Here is a 6,000-nt window from a genome sequence, read left to right on the forward strand (position 1 = left end):
AGTGGTTAAGAATCTGTCATCACTGTTTTAGCCTGAATCACTGCTGTGGCACAGGTTCGATCCCTGGCCCAGGAACTTCCTTCCACATGCCACAAGTACAGCCAAAGGGGGGGGGGGAAGAAGGATGTATTGAACAGCACTGTTCTAAAATTTATCTTTGTATATTCAAATGTATAATGAGTTCCTACTTTAACACGTCACTTTCATTTGAGAATAAAATAGAAACAAACAAAAAATTCCCAATCCTCAAGCTGTTTAGTAAGGAAATCTGAGATCTAATTCTGTCCTTTTTTTGTTCTAAAACTCTCCCCTGTATTCCTATTGCTACTGGGATTAAAAACCAACTCTCGATCATCTTGCTTAAGGCCCTACAAGATCTACTCCCATATTTACTTATTGAACACGAATGAGATACCTTAATGGGTACTTTATTTTCTAGGCAGTACAGCCACAACTCTGAGCAGGTGAGTGACACAAACAGACCTTTATTTCAAACACATCAGTCTGGCTGGATGGAGCCAGCACAATGTAATTGAGGAGATTAAGAATAGAGACACATGTGAAGAGTTAGATAGTTGCAGCAACAGTCCACTAGAGAGATGAAAAGTGTGAAAATGAATGCAGTGGCAGTCAGTATGAGGGAACGAGACTTAAGGAGTCCAAAAGGGTAAAGTGGGTAGGATGACAACCGGCAGAGCTGAGGGTGAAGAAACGAAAAATCCCTCTCACTAGACTCTATGGTACTTGAAGGAGAGAAATTTCTTACATGGGATTTGTTCCTCATAGCATCTAAAACTGCTTTGCACAAAGTAGAAGCTCAAGTCATTTGTAGAATAAATAGAGAAAAGAAAGACTGGATAATCTTTGGCAAACCCCCTAACATTTCTAGAACTTCCACACCCACAAAATGAAGATTTCCCCTAAATTGTTCCTATATTACCAAATTTAAAATTCTATAAAAGGCCCATGTTCTCTTTAAAAAGTAATTATAGAATAATATGTTACTTTTATTGTACAGTTTCTTGCATAAACAGCTGTTAAAAATGTGTTGGAAACATACACACATAATATAAATCTGCAATGGTACAAATAAGACATTTGAACTAGGAAAGCCATGATGATGACTGCACAAAACCTATGAAGTTACTAAGGGATGAGGTTTAAAGCAAATGACAATTTATCTAACTGATAGTCAAAAGAAAATGTTATCAGTGCAGAGAGGAGTCATGTATGGAGTTTAAAAAGTAAGAAAAAATGTTTTTTGTTGTTTTGTCATGTTTTCTTTCTTTTTTTTTTAATGTGAGCCATTTTACTCAACCTTTTAAAATGACACATTTCCCTTTAAAAAGGAAATCTTTATTTCATGGTAAAGATGAATTATGATATCCTTAAATTAGTTCCTCTCTGCAGAAATAGCTTTTAAAAATATTTTATGCTTAACACACAGCAGAGCAGAGATTCCAGTTTATATTTTTCAGACATGAAAGACATACAAATAGATAAGCATAAAAAAATGAATTCTCTTCCAGACTGCCACTCTGCTGAATGGCATGATATTCACATGGTATCCTAAATAATCTTCCTGAAGCGAGGTTTGTGCTCTGAAAATGAAATTAAAACAAACAAAAAATTAACATTGAAACTTAAAATGAGGAGGTTTTTAAAAATAGCTCTTGAAGAACAAAACGACTTTGCTATGAGGGAAAAAGGCTGAAAATGGCAAGTGTCTTGAACTTTCATACAGTTTGGGAAAGTAGGAAGCTTTCTGCTCCTGGTGTAGTTGCCTGCTGTCATAGAGCTGGAAGTCCTTGAGGGGGAGCCAATTTTGTCAAATATCTACCACAGCTGTTTTCCATATATCTTCTCAAATGTCATTCACCAACAACTCAACATATTTGCACATGAAGATACTGACGCTCAGGAAGTTTAAATACTTACCCCAAGAGGAAATAGAGGAGGTGATAGGATCAAATTGAGCTAAGTTGTAATCTCATGTTTTATCTACTCTACTTGAATGAGCTGTAAACCCAAATAATTTATTTATTTTTAATTTTTTAAGATTTTTTTTTTTGCTGCACTTTCAGTATATGAAAGTTCTTGGGGAAGGGATCAAAGGATTCTATATAAATTTATATCTTAAAAATAATGAGCAGAGTAGCATAGAAGTTTGTGGAGTCAGAGAAAATTGTTTGAATCTGCGCTCCATCTCTTGACGGCTATGTGTCCTTGGATGAGTTAATTAACCTCTCCGCATTTTCCTTTTCTTACCTCTAAAATGAAGATAATATAGCAACTACATCATAGTTACTACAAGGAATCCAGAAATAAAGGGTGTACAAGTTCTAGCAAATAGTAAGGCTCAAGGCAGGTTAAGCAGTTGTCACCGTACGTATCAACAGTGTCACCACTGTTACCAACGCTTGCTTTTCCAGAACTACACCACCCTGCTGCTTTCCCTATGCTTTTCCAGATACTAAACCTTTATGCTGGGATGCCCTGATCAGTTCTTATTCAACAGGAAAATTTTTCATTCAGAACTCTAACTCAGTCCAAGCACCTAATCATTTTTTCCTGATTCTCCTCAACCTAAACACTACAATAATAAAGTAAGATATAAAAACTAAACCCCCTCTCATTTTCATTTCCCCTAATTTTTCTGCATATTTCAATTATACTACCTGTGAAGCTTCTTGTCATCTTTTATTTACATTCTGACACAATTTTTTATATCATTAAGTCTATAATTTTTATATCACTTCAGAGCTTGGCACTCAATTAATAGCTGCAGATGAGATACATAAAGAGAAAAGCGATTAACCACACTTTTATTAATAGTAAATAATATTCAGATGTTTTATTAATAAAAACATTTTTATCTTTTAAATGAAACTAGCAATTATCCCAATAGCTGTCAGATATTCCACTCAATCGGTGTTTTTATTCAAATAGTGTTATCATTATTCTCTACAAAAAGGTAAAACAAATTTGGCATGAGGATTAAACTAATGCGTGGATCAGAAAATGAGAGTTCTGAAATAAGCAATCTGGGTGACCTTAACTAAGTTGAAACACCTCTCTTGTTCTCTTCTCTATCTGTGAAAGGAGGTCACTAAACGACCTCCAGAGTCCCTCCTAGCTCTAAGAACAAGTGGTTCTAGGGTTCTCTGTTGATGTATAGTCTAGTAAGTATCCAGTCAAGCACAGAGAACATAACACTTCACTGTGTTGAACACAGTGTTTGGATGTGTTCTCAGACCAGTTATCTTATGCCAGATCCTGTGATTTCAACTGATATGCCCCAAGCATGAGAGAAATACTCTTCGGTTTGTACTGTAGTAACATCAAATCATTTTACTGGTGATGTTACTTCCTTTGAATCTCAGACATGGGTGTAAACCATGGCCTTCCCTTTTAATGACGCTGCCATTGAAAATCAATCTTACATACAGGCAAGTGCAGATGCAAAGATTTACCCCAGTTACCAAAACGTAACTTTAAAAGTGACTGGAGGAGTTCCCGTGTGGCTCAGGGGTTGAGGACTTGGTGCTGTCACCACAGAGGCTCAGGTCACTACTTTGGCACATGTTTGATCCCTGGCTCAGGAGTTTATGCATGTCACAGGCACAGACAAAATCAGAAACAGTAAAACTATTCTCACTTCAAGCTGTTTTGTGATAACTTGCCTCGATCTCTGCCTCTCATTTTTCCTCTCCTGCTACTAGAGTTTTTTGACCTCCACGAAAGACCAGCAAACTCTGGAACTGACACTGTTCTTAATAATAAGAAATTGAAAAGACAGAGTTTACTAATTTCAGTGATTCAGCATTAAACTAAACTTGCTGTGACTCCTGTTCTAATGGATTTTTCAGATCTTGCCAGCTCCTAGGTCAGTGACTATTTCTATAAATCATGCTATGGTTACAATGAAATAAAAGAAATATGTTCAGAATTAAAGGTTTTCTTAGGTTCAGAGCAGAATCCAAAGATATTGTGTACATTAATTGTACCTAAATGTATGTCTCAGGCTCATGCATTGAAAATACAAAATAGAGGTAATCTATTTAACAATAAGAACTATCTAATCTGAGAGTATTTCCATTTTTATGTTAAAGTTTTGGTCATTTCTTTTATAAAATGTTGGTTTTATTTAATGGCACATAATATTTTTAGTTGACAGCAAAATAATAGAAAACCTTTGGCCAGTCTCATAGGGTGTGTGTGTGTGTGTGTGTGTGTGTGTGTGTGTGTGTGTGTGTGTGTACACCCACGTACATGTGTGTGCATGCATGTGCTTTGGTTTTATTTCTGTTTAAATAAATAAAATAGCTTTAAGAATCATTGTTTTAAAACAATGAAATTAGAAATCTGCCTAATATCACAATCAAAATTCAGCTAGTTATGCTATTGGCATTTAAACAGAGATAAAAATAATAATTTCTAGTCTATGGCCATACCACCCTGAACATGCCCAATAACGTCAGAGATAAAAATGATTTCTGTGCTTTGAAACTGGACTCATTTAATCAGCTTGTTTAGGACATATTATGTAAATTGCATTGCAGTGAAAATAGCATTTATGCTAAACTGCTATTACAGTTGGTATAATAGTAGACTTAGATATTCTTCAAATCTTAGTGCCAAAACTTATTAGCAAGATGACAATATCCAGTTATGTAAGCTGAACTTTAGTCTCCTCATCCACAGAGTGAGGACGACAATATTTGCTTTAGGTGTTGTCATGAGATTTAAATGAGATAATGTACATAAAACATCTACGGCAGTAACTTATCAGCAATAAAAATAATTGTTAGATCGCTGAGCGTAGAGAGAACAAATTACTTTGTTCACTGCTATATTTCCAGTCCTTGTCCATACTAGATGCTCAGTATTGATTGATTTGAATGAATAAAAAAATTATTGAACTGATGAATGAAGGAACATGTGAACCATGGCATAGATCTGAGTAATATTTTCCTATTTTCAACAAAAAGATTGTAAGAGATCTTGCTACCTGGGACACTGAGCCCTTGAAAATAGGATAATTTTCAGGACAGTCAATGTAAACAAAATATCATTATTTAGGTTGAAGTACACAAAATCCTCTAATTTCAGTTAATGATTAAGTTGTGCATTATGTCTTTACTGACATTGAAATTTCCAAAATTTCCAAAATCCCTTTATTGCATCATTTTCCGAAGTTGCTAGCATATTTCAGAAGGAGAGCTGGTTCATTCTAGAAATCCTTTTGATTTTGTGGTGCCTGACCCAGTAGTCATCTTCAGGACAGTGCCTATCCATTGAGAAAATAGCTGTGCTATGAAAATAAAAGCGGCTGTAAGAAAGTAGAGGAATGCAATACTTTGTATTGTCAATTATACCTTGAATTCTTACAGCCAAGGCTTTTTTATGATATTCAAAACCACTGTCAGAACTTAATATGCAATGATACAGCATTATATACATACACCAAATAAATTATTATCTGTCATAAACAGAACCACTGTTCTCTAGCAATTTTTCTGTCTCTGTTTTGGGAAGTAGACTATTAGAAGAACAACAATGATCTCATTAAAATTTCATCACCTGTCTTTCCTCCTGTTTCTTTCTTTCTTTCTTTCTTTCTTTCTTTTTTTTTTTTTTGTCTTTCTGCCATTTCTTGAGCTGCTCCTGGGGCATATGGAAGTTCCCAGGCTAGGGGTCAATTGGAGCTGTAGCTGCTGGCCTACGCCAGAGCCATAGCAACACGGGATCCCAGCTGCATCTTTGACCTACACCACAGCTCACGGCAACACCGGATCCTTAACCCACTGATCAAGGCCAGGGATCGAACCTGCAACGTCATGGTTCCTAGTTGGATTCGTTAACCACTGAGCCAGGACAGGAACTCCTTTCCTCCCGTTTCTTAAGTTCAATTCCTACTCATTTTGTTTTCTAAGCCAAGTTTTCATAGATTAATTACATTCAATCTATCAAACTTCAGCCAACAGTGAGCTTTACAGA

This window comes from Phacochoerus africanus, chromosome 15, assembly GCF_016906955.1.
Source record: "Phacochoerus africanus isolate WHEZ1 chromosome 15, ROS_Pafr_v1, whole genome shotgun sequence".
Taxonomy (NCBI): Eukaryota; Metazoa; Chordata; class Mammalia; order Artiodactyla; family Suidae; genus Phacochoerus; species Phacochoerus africanus.